Genomic DNA, 11,434 nt, shown 5'->3' on the forward strand with positions numbered 1-11,434 from the left:
AATGCAAAGACAAAGTGAATAAGAAAGGTATGCCAAATACACTCTACAAAACGTTTAACACCAATTGCTGCATATTTTCTTAATTTACAGTTATGGTAAAAGTTATATGCAGCTACATTTCCTATTACAAGACAAAAGCTTGTATACCTGATGCATGGGTTGATGATTCACAATCTTATAATAAATAGGACAAAAATAAATTCCACAACTACACCACTACCACCCCCATGCATTTATTTTATTCCCACAGAATCGTCTATTAGCATCAGAATTGTAGAAGTGAACATCGTGCTTGCATTTTTTTTTCTCTCAATCAATATCCCTTAATGAAATCTCACACCACTGTCAATACAAGAACCAAATCACTATTTACAACCATTGCTATCCCTATGCAATGGCATACACACTATAGGGTGTTTATATTTGTCAACGTTTGGACAAAAGCTTACTCATTGTGATACGCACTCAACTGTCTGTCACACAGCCAAAAACACTTCTCTGAATGTGATGCCATACCAAGACCTATAAAAAACTGTGTCCTAGAACATATTTACATACCAACTAATTGTGGGGACAGCAATTCTATACTTTTGAAATGCATTAAGCATCAGACAAAAATGGTAGGAAGAATAAGGAGGACACATACTACTTTCCAAGGAAGAGCCTAAATGGGGTAGAGGTTCTAGGGATAGAGATGAAACAGGCAATCAAAATGCAAACAAACAATGCACTGGAACTAATTTCTGGCCCAGTGGAAAAAGAAATTATATTCAACTCACATAGAAGCTTGGTTAGTTCACACCTTATAGCAGTCTGCAGAGTTCTGGTCTCCATTTAACAAAATTACATAGGCATAAGAGAACATGCAAAAGATACCAAGATTAAGACTATAACTATCAGTGAAGACCAAGCAGGCTGGGGTTCTTAAATTCTTGTCTTTGAGGGGCAATTGGAAGGTGACCTAATAAAAGTATTAACAATTATGACATTTGATAGGGTAATGTAGATGTTTCCACTTGTGGGCAAGTCCAAAACTAGGCAGCACATATACTAAAATTGGAACGATACAGAGATTAGCGTGGCCCCTGCGCAAGGACGACACGCAAATTCGTGAAGCATTCCATAAAAAAAAATATGATTAACTAATAAATCCAATAATGAATTCATGAGAAACGTCTTTGTCCAGAAAATAGGACATGCAAATTGTTACCATATAGTGTAGTCGAGGTGAATAGTATACGTGCAGTTAACGGGAAGTTAGATAAATATGAGAGATAAAGAAATAAGAGGACACACTGGAGGGATTAGATGAATTAGGATGAAGCAATGTTCATGCGGAGTATAAACACTGGCATAGACCAACTGGACTGAATAACAATTATATGCAAAATGTACCATCTTACCCTAGGACTGGCCACACTGAAAATAAAGACCATCTCCTCTCCACACAACACAAACTAAAATGCATAAAACACGTTCCGTTCAACTTAACATTAGAAAGCAATTGAACGCCAAGCTACCCACTTTAAAAAAGACAACAATGCACATATTGAGGCAGTTTTCACAAATACCTGTTTAAACAGAATCTCACCAGCTGAGCAGAAGTGGCTATTCAGAATAATTAAAGTAGCTAATCACATGGGAACAAGTTGCATGTGTGCGAATAGGAAACTGAAGAGATATCCTTTCTCATTCCCCAGCCCATCAAATAGATCATTTCAAAAATAAATTGATGTCCAGGTTCAGTAAAATGCAAGAATATTGTCAAATGATCAATTTTGGATATCGGCAGCTGTGATGATTATTCTAACTTGAAAACTGGAGGTTAAGTATTTTACAAAGACTAACGTTTATAATGAACGCAATTCCCCCAATATCCTTTTGATGTTTAAATATATTTATTTTCACCTTTAACTAATGAAAACCGTCTTCTCATCCGTCCAAAAAACGATGAACTGACACGGGCATCTACGAAACAAGAGTCAATCTGGAACATTAACCTGTATCAATCATTTCGTGGGTTTCTGAAAAGTGTCCTTCAAAAAATTGAAAAAGTTCAACAAGCCTTTGCTCAAAAAATACAAAGTTACAGGGATAGAACATAAAATAGTGTTATTTGAAAGCAAGGCTTGCTAAATTAGGTTTCAAAATCGGTTTCTACAAACAGGCAATTTCATCAAATTGATTACTGCTCAAATTTCCATTCTCAAAACCAACACTTCACTAAACAGAGTGGTGATAATTAGTTGTTGTAAATCCCAAACATCAGTAGACTACAACTAATACACCAAACATTTTACTATATTTTAACAAATGTATTCCTCCCCAGTCACTCATTATAAACTTTGGTAAAGACGCTACCTGTCCGGTGTGGATGCTCTTTTGTTGCAGCCAGTCCCTTAATTTGTATGTATTCTCTGGACTGTGTAAAATGAAGGAACATGCGAACTCGCCTGCACCAATTAGATATTACCTTATTCCCGAGTAAGGAGGCATCAATGCGTCACGCATCTTCCCTGTTCAACGGTCTATAACCTCTAGCAATTCAGAGCTCAAACTCGGGCCAAGTGGTTTGTATAAGTTGCGGAGTTCACGCTGCAGGATGGTTGATTGTATAGTTATCCTGTATCTTTACCATGTATCACATGATTCATAATCATTACACCATTTAATAAAATGTGCACGTTTTCATGAAGTTGTCACTTCCTGCAAGACGAATTTAAAAAAGGGAACATAAAAACTGAAAAAAAAACGAACAGGAAAAGAGGCCATGGAAGAACAAAAACAATAGTAGAGGGGAAGGAAAATGATGAGGTTAAATTGCGAAATAATACATGATTTTATTGTTCATTCACAAGATGTGTGTATCTCTGTCAAGGTCAGCATCTATTGCCCAAATCCTAATTGCTTTTGAGATTAAGGTGGTGAGCCACCTTCTTGAACCATTGCACACCATGTGGTGAAGGTACTCCCACAGTGTGTTAGGAAGGGAGTTCCATGATCTTGACCAGCAACAATGAAGGAACTGCAGTATATTTCCAAGCCAGGGTGGTATGTGGCTTGGTTTGAAGGAACTGGTGTCCCTATACACCTTTCGTGCTTGTTACTCTAGGTGGTACAGATCAAATTTGGAACATTGAAATATATCACATTTATAAGGGGTTTGACAGGGTAGATGTTGGGAGAATGTTTCATCTGGCTGAAAAGTCTAGAGCAAACACCCAGTCTCAGAACAAGGGATGGACTATTTTGGACTGAGATTAGGTGAAATTTCTTCACTCAAAGGGTTTTGCATACTTAGGGAATCATGGGATATAGATAGAAGTTCAACCATGATATTCATAACCTAAACATGCATTAGCTTATGGAGAGCATCATGATCTCAGAGAATCAAATCTGCAGAAATTATCTGCAGTTTGAGTTGCTGAGCTGGACACTGAGCTGCAGAAATTGTGGTTCATCAGGGAGCTACTTGGACACTAAATTCCAGGAGTCAGTCATGCCCTTTAGACCAAGTAGAACTTTAGAGTTGACCAATGGTCAGGGAGGCTTGGGGATATAGGATTAGTGATGGAGGAACCTCACTCAGTGTCTGACTCTGACTAACAGGTATGAGAGACTTATGTGTGTGAGAACTTACCATAGTACCATAGTTCAGGAGCCCATTCAAATAGGGGAGTGAAAAGAAATGTGGCAGTGGTAGGATACAGTATAGTCAGGGGGATATATACTATTCTCCGCAGCCATGACCATGAGTTCCAAAGGTTGTGTTGCATGCTCAGTGCCAGGGGTTAACCTCACAACTGGATGAAAACTTGAATTTTGAAGGGGAGGATCCAGTTGTTGTGGTCTATGTAGGAAACAGCAATCTAGGTAAAGCTAGGAATGATGTTCTGCTGAAAGAATTTGAGGAGTTAGGACCCAAATTCAAATACAGAAAGATTTTGATTGGATTGTTAGTTGAAGCATGTTCCAATTGGTATGGGGTCAAGCAGATTAGACAGTTAAACCCATGGCTCAAATAGTGGTGTGGGAAGAAGGGATTTTGATTCATGGGACACTGGCACCAGTACAGGGGAAAGAGAGAGCTGTTCTGTTGGTGTGGGCTCCATTTAAACATGGCATGAATTAATTGTTCTGGTGAATCATATAATTAGGACTGTGGATAGGGTTTTAAATTCTAAGAGGGATGGTGAAGGGGCCATGTTAAGGAAGATTTAGACACCTAAAGAGAAAAGACAAGGTAGTAGAGCAGTGTAACAATTTGAATAAGACAAGCAGAGTAGCACATGAAGGGACAGAGAGTTTAACGTAAACCAATATCAGTGAATAAGGGTCAAGCAAAGAAACATAGTCATGAAGGCACAGAAGGTGTTCAACCCATCAAATCTATGCCAGCGCTCTGTAGAGCAATCCAATCAGCCCCACCTGCTCTATCCTTGTAGTTCTGCAAGTTTAGTTCCCTCACATCCTCATGCAATTTCCTTTTGAAATCATTAATCATCTCTGCGTCCATCACCCACAGAGGCAATGAATTCCAAGTCATTACCAGTCACTTGGTATAAAAGTTCTTCCTCACATGCCTCCTGCATCTCTTGCCCAAAACTTTAAGTCTATATCCCCTAGTCCAAGACCACCAGTGAATGGCAACAGCTTTTCTTTTATCTATTTTACCTAACCCTGTCATAATCCTGTACAACTATCAAATCTCCCTTCAACCTCCTTTGCTCCAAGGGGAACAAATTTAGCTTCTCCAAAATAATCTCATAGCTAAACTCCCTCATCCTTGGAAACATTCTGGGAAATCTCCTCTTCATCCATTCAAGGACCTTCAGAACCTTCCTAAAGTTGGGTGACCAAAACTGGATACAATTACTTGTGGCCTCGCCAGAGTTGTGGCCCAATTGTGGTAAAATAAAATTAAAGGTGCTATATCTGAATGCACCAGGCATTTGTCACAAGATAGGCACAATAGAAATAAATGGGTTTAATCTAATTACCATTACAGGAACCTGGGCTAGATTTTCAATTCTGAGTCAAGAAACTGCCAAGTAGAACAGTTCGAGGTCCTGACACCGTCATGCATCAGCGTCAATGGTGTGATGCAAATGCACATGAGCTAATTCCGGGGGTGAGTTTAGTGCCCAATTGGCAGTGCTGGAAGCGGCTTGGAGTTGGAATATGGAGCCCTTTGAAAAGGTGAGCTGCAACCATGGGTATAGTTCGGTAGGTCTTAAGGTATTCATAGTCTAAAGTAGCTCAACAGTAAGTATTTATTAACTACTAGAAACTATATACATAGGTACAGTAATGGTCTAAGCTAGGAGCTGTCTCCACATTTGCTTCTACATACGGCTCTGTCAAACACTACAATGACCCTAGGTGTGGGTCATGTGTTCTCTTACATCACTGTGTGGGTGGTACTGTACTTAATCCCACATTAATCCTTTATGTGCCAGACCCTTATACTACACCTACCCCCAAATCTTTATCCAACATATTTACAAGTTATCCCAGTTTACCCCATGTATTTACATCATTACTACTACCCCAACTCCCCCAGTCAAGTCTCTGAGTTCATAGGTTCAGGCAGTCTGGAGGCCTTATAACCCTTCCATATCTTGTTCTCACAATTGTTGGAGGATTGATTGGCTCTGTTGCTGCAGGTAACCTTTGTTGAATTGGAGGTTGTTCTGGCATCTGGGTGTCTTCCTCAATTTCTCTCCACTGTATAGTGGGAGGGACCCTTCGACGGATGAGAAGGAGGCTCCTTCTGTTTCTCCTGACATACCATCTGGGGTGCCAAACAGATATGATCGGGGTTGGGCATCATTTTTCCAGATAATAGTGCCTCTCTCTCAAGGTCTTTAATCCAGGCCTTGTCATACTTTACTGATGTTGGAGAGTAAACTGATGAGGTGGTAATTGGCTGGGTTGGATTTGTCCTGCTTTTTGTTTACGGGACCTACCTGGACAATTTTCCACACAGCTGGGTAGATGTCAGTGTTGTAGTTGTACTGGAACAGCTTGGCTAGGGGTGCAGCAAGTTCTGGAGCTCAAGCCTTCAGTACCATTGTCTTCAGTGTATCGTCAGGGCCCAAAGCCTTTGCAGTATCCAGTGCCTTCAGCCGTTTCTTGATATCATGTGGAGTGAATCTAATTGGCTGAAGACTGGTATTTGTGATGCTGGGGACCTCTGGAGGAGGCCGAGATGGATCATCCACCTGGCATTTCTGGCTGAAGATTGTAGCAAATGCTTCAGCCTTACCTTATGCACTGATGTGCTGGGCTCCTCCATCATTGAGGTATTCATAGTGTTAGGTAGTTCAACAGTCAGTATTTATTAACTACTAGAATGTATATACATATGTACAATAAAAGTCCAAGATAGGAGCTGATTCCCACGGTCTACACGTGGCTCTGTCCTTCACTGCACTGACACCTAGGTGCGGGTCAAGTGTTCTCTTATATCACGATGTGGGCAGTACTATACTCAGTCACATGTTTTCCTTTAATGTGCCAGGCTCTTATACTACAATGACTGGGCATGCTGCTCACTGTGGAAGTTTCTGCACATGCAGGGCGCCAATCGGGATCAGGCCAGCGCAGGAAGGGGCGAACAGGCATGGATGTCCTCAAGGTTCATGGATGCCTCCCTGGAGGGTCTTACTGAGCCAATGGCTGAGAGGTGGGAGGTTGTGCTCATGGCCTCCAGCCTTAAACCATCCCCTCCCCAAAATACTAAATAGGCATGGCTGAAAGTGACAGAGGAAGTCAGCAGTCATGGTGTGACAAGGAGGGAGTGGGTCTAGTACTGCTTCAATTACTTCACCTGGGAAGGTGAGTGGCAAGCAGCAGCCAGGTGACAGACCTGTAATTCTGTGCACAGCAGTATCCACACGAACTCAATAAATTGCATGCCCATAGTGCTCCCTAACATTGTCAAAATGAGTACCCAGCCACATCACTGAGATGTAGCAACCCTCACATTTGGGGCAAAAATGAGAAGGGGCATCACTGAGAAGTATAACAGCTCATGCCAGTCTCAAGCTGTGAGAGGTGAGGGAGGGCAGCCTACTAGGCATCATTCTCCTGTCATTCTGCAGGAGTCATTACAGCATAGAAGCTGTAATGTCGTTTCTCTGTAGAGCAATCCAGTCAGGGCTATTCCCCAACTTGTACCCAGGAGATGGTGCGCACATAAGGCACATTGGACCTGCACCAGCTCTTGGCCATGGAGGAGGTGGCACTGGACATCATGCAGGTGCCATCACCGCAGGGTGCCATCGCAGCAATGATGAGACTGGAACCTGAGAAGAGCAGGGCCATTTGAAATCTCTATCCTCCAGTAAAGAGCATGGAGGAGACTCCTGCCCAATCTGCGGTGTGGCTCATCACCGTTGTCATCTATGGGCTTTGTTGTGCTGATGCACCTGCTAAGTTGTCCCAGCTTTCATCAAGCTTCTTCTCCATGCCTCTAGGACAGGGTCTGCAACCCATGACCCACAGAGTGGAGCAGCGCAGACATCACCAGCCTCTTTGGCAGGGAGGCACACCATTACATCCTACCTCCACACTATCCACCAGCGCAGACACACTCACCTCACTGGAGCCACAATCTAGCTTAGAACAGAGAGCACAGGGTGAGCATCACATCACCAGTGAGCAAGAGAAGGATGCTGAGGCAGAGTCAGCTGTTGGCAATTTCGATCAGGGGGTAGAGGACAGATAGAGCTATGCTCTGCAGGGCAAAGATGCTGGATCTCAAGTGTCATATACAAGGAAGGTCATTCCGGAGCATCAGAGGGAGATGAGATCCCTCAGGTGTTGTGGAATAATGGGCAAACAACGGAAGAATCCAAGCAGCTGGCTCAGGGATTTGAGTGCGTGAGTTTCCCCATTAAGAAAGTGGCCGCCCTCATGGAGAACCATACGCAACACTACTCGGAGGGGTCGCAGGAACAGCACACTGAAATGCACAAAGAGAGTGAGACTCTCTGTAGCTTGGACCGCTCAGTGTTGCTGATGGTGCAATGATGCATGGAATGCATTCCAGACGGTGGCCTCGACTACCCATTGAAGGGCAACAAGAAATGGCTGAAGCAGTTGAAGAGGCTGATGAAGAGGCCACCCCTAAAAGGGAATTGGATTCATTCATTACCTCCTTGGCCCCTCTAACTCAGGAACCATCCATGCCAGGAGGCCCTGTGACAGAGGCTTCCACTGCAATGATGCAGGCTCAGCAGCCTGTGGAGATCCCATGGCCACCTCCATTGATGAGAATGGAATTCATGGGCATCTCAGCCAGATGCAGGCTGACTCCAGCTCATCCTTAGTTACCTCATGGTAGTAGGTGTGAGTGCAGAGCGCCACACCATTAGCCGTATTTGATGGGTCACCTGGGTGAAGTTTTCTCTGTTTATTTTCTCATTTGATGTATAATATTACAATAATATTGTTTGATGATATCAGTCAGCCTTCTATGTGTTAATGAGTTGAGGTGAGGATGGAAAAGAAGGCTGAGTGGAAAGGCAAAGGCCGGGGTGAGGTGAGCCATGACCTTGTTGTGCGTGCCTGGTCTGTGAGGTGGGGCAATGATGGCCGTGGAGATACCATGCTTCAGGTCTTTGGGTGGCAGTGAGATTATCCAGATGTGTGTGCTTGCTGAATACTTTATCTCTCTGATGGAAGCTGAGTTTTGCATTCATCTGCCCTAGGCCAGGGAGCCACTCAGTTGAAATGTTGCTGAATCGTAATGGCCCTTCTGGCCATGCCAGCTTGTCATTTCTCTAAGGGTTTTATGCCTTTCCTAAAATGACCAATAAAGAGATACTGGTGTCACCAACCAAAAACCAAATAAAAGTGTTCACTTTGAAAGGACCACAACTAATCAAGAACTTAATCAGAAGAACAAAATTATTTATAACCTTACGCAATAATATTATCCCTGATGTCCACTTATGCTCTCCAGTCCCTGAGATGTCCATCAATCACAGAAAGCCTCAAGCAAAGAAGCAGACATCATGTGCTCCTTCGACAAGGTCACCCACGTAGACAAGATTGCTAAAGAGTGACAGAGTGAACAGCACCATGGACCATGAAAAAGAAGCGTGAATTTATTTGACTCATTATGAGGATGTACCAAAGTATTAATTGTTAATTATTTTTGAAGTGCAGTCGTTTTTGTTTTGTGTGCAGCGATACCTTATAGAACATTGAACATTATATGACATTGAACGATGAGTTCAGTAATGAGATAACTGTATTTAAAATAAAAAGGGGTTAATGAATAAACTAATCAAACTCCAAGGGGATAAAAACCCTGGTCTGGATGGATTGCATCCACATATTTTAAAAGAACCTAGGGAAGAGATAGTTGAAGCATTACTACACATACTTAATAATTTGTTAGAAAATAGTGCCGTGCCAGAAAACCAACAGATAGCTAATGTAATTCCTACGTTTAAGAATGAGGACAAAACATGTTCAGGGAATCACAGGCCAGTCAGCTTAACATCAATGGTAGGAAATTAATGGAATCCTTAATTGGAAAGAGGAGAAGTACATCTAGAAATGAGAAACGTACAGCAGGATTTTTCATATGTTGGTTTGCTGCTCTTCCATGGATCATTAATCATCAGTTATGGGACTTTTCGCTTGGAGGAAGTCCCACCTCAGAGAGCTGTTGGCCAATCTGTAGTTTCAGCAGTGCCACCAGGAGCAGTGACCACTGCTCGGACTACAAGCAGTCCTATCAGTCTAAGCATTGGAGCCCCTAGGACCAGGTGAGTCCAGGGTCCTGCATCAGGGATAGGACACAAGACCAAGGAATTGGGGAGAGATGGGGTGAGGGTCTTGATGACAAGGCCAAGCAGAGAGAGAGCACCTGGTTGCAGGGGTTGCATCCTGTGTGGATAGGAAGCCCATCAGGGAAAAAGCCCCTATCCCCATTTCCCAACTGAGGTCTGAGCAGGGTAACCTGCCAGCCTCAAAATTGAGGCCAGGCGGGAAGTGGAATTGACAACTCAAGGGTCTCAATTGGGACTAGGGCAGGTAAGCCACTCTAGATCTTACCCACCCCCCCAATAAAATTGCAGACTGGTCATGAGCAAGCGGGTGGGTAGGCAACCAAGGAATTTTACGGCCGCCCACACAACCTGAAAATCTGCCAGCAGGGGCCTGTAAAACTCTGCCCATAATAATAAATGCATGGATTTCAAAAGGGAAAATCTTCTTGACCAACTTTATTGAATTTTTTGAGGAGGAATCAGAGAGGGTAAAAAATGGGAATGCAGTAGATGAAATTTATCTGGATTTTCAAAAGGCTTTCGATAAGATGACCCATAATAGACCAATGAATAAGGTCAGAGAATATGGAGTAAAGGGGAAAATGCAGGATGGATTGTTAGCTGGCTTCAAGGCAAAAAGCAGAAAGTGGGAATAAAGGGTAGTTATGCAGAGTGGCAGAAGATGTGAAATGGTGTTCCACAACCTTCAGTGTTGGAAACACTGCTATTCACAATTTACATTAATGATTTGGACTTTGGAATCAAAAACACAGGCCCATAACTTCCAATCTCCAGGGCGTCGTACTCAAAGGGTACCCCAAAGATATGGTGGGTGATCCCCACCCCCCACCTCCCCCAGAAGTCCCCATGTTAGGATTACACAGCAATGTGTACACCTCCAATACCTTGTCACTCCCTACATCAATTTGCTCAAGAACCTCGCAGTCTCTCTCCCCGAGTTCCATACCTCCATCCTCATTCTCTTGGGTGAAGACGGATGTGAAGTATTCGTTCAACATTCTACCGATGTCCTCTGGCTCTACCCATAGATTTCCCCCTTGGTCCCTAATGGGCCCTACTGTTTCCCTGGTTATCCTCTTCCCATTGATATACGTATAGAATATCTTGAGATTTTCCCTACTTTCATCAAGTCTAGGAAAGATTTAAAAATTATGCCTGTAGAAACTCTTTCTATCTGTTTTAACATTTCTAGTTAGCTTCCTCTGATGCTCTAATTTCTTTCTCCAGATTAATCTTTTAGCCTTCGCTGCTGTTCTTTATATCCTGACCAATCATCTGACCTGCCACTCATCTTTGCGCAGTTATATGCTTTTTCCTTAAATTTTATGCTTTCCCTAACTACTTTTGTTATCCATGGATGGTGGGTCCTCCCTTTAGAATTTTTCTTTATAGTAGGAATATGCTTATTCTGAGTATCCTGAAATATCCCCTTAAATATCTGTCACTGCTTCTCTATTGATCTATCCCCTAGCCTAGTATCCCAGTTCACCTCAGCTTTCATTCCCAAATTGTTGCCCTTATTTACGTTTAAAATACTGGTCTTAAACCCTCTCTTCTCCCTTTCAAACTGGATGTAAAATTCCACCATATTGTGGTCCCTGCTATGTAAGGGTGCCTTTACTCTG

The 11,434-nt window shown here is 42.7% G+C and overlaps 1 non-coding gene across 1 annotated transcript; it reads left to right on the plus strand.

The window, feature by feature from the left end:
- Positions 1-1,026: 1,026 nt before the first annotated feature.
- Positions 1,027-1,130, plus strand: LOC144679269 (U6 spliceosomal RNA). Its single transcript, XR_013576298.1, has one exon. It is a non-coding gene; the product is annotated as a U6 spliceosomal RNA (small nuclear RNA).
- Positions 1,131-11,434: the final 10,304 nt, after the last annotated feature.

This window comes from Cetorhinus maximus, chromosome 3 (assembly GCF_964194155.1).
Source record: "Cetorhinus maximus chromosome 3, sCetMax3.hap1.1, whole genome shotgun sequence".
NCBI lineage: Eukaryota > Metazoa > Chordata > Chondrichthyes > Lamniformes > Cetorhinidae > Cetorhinus > Cetorhinus maximus.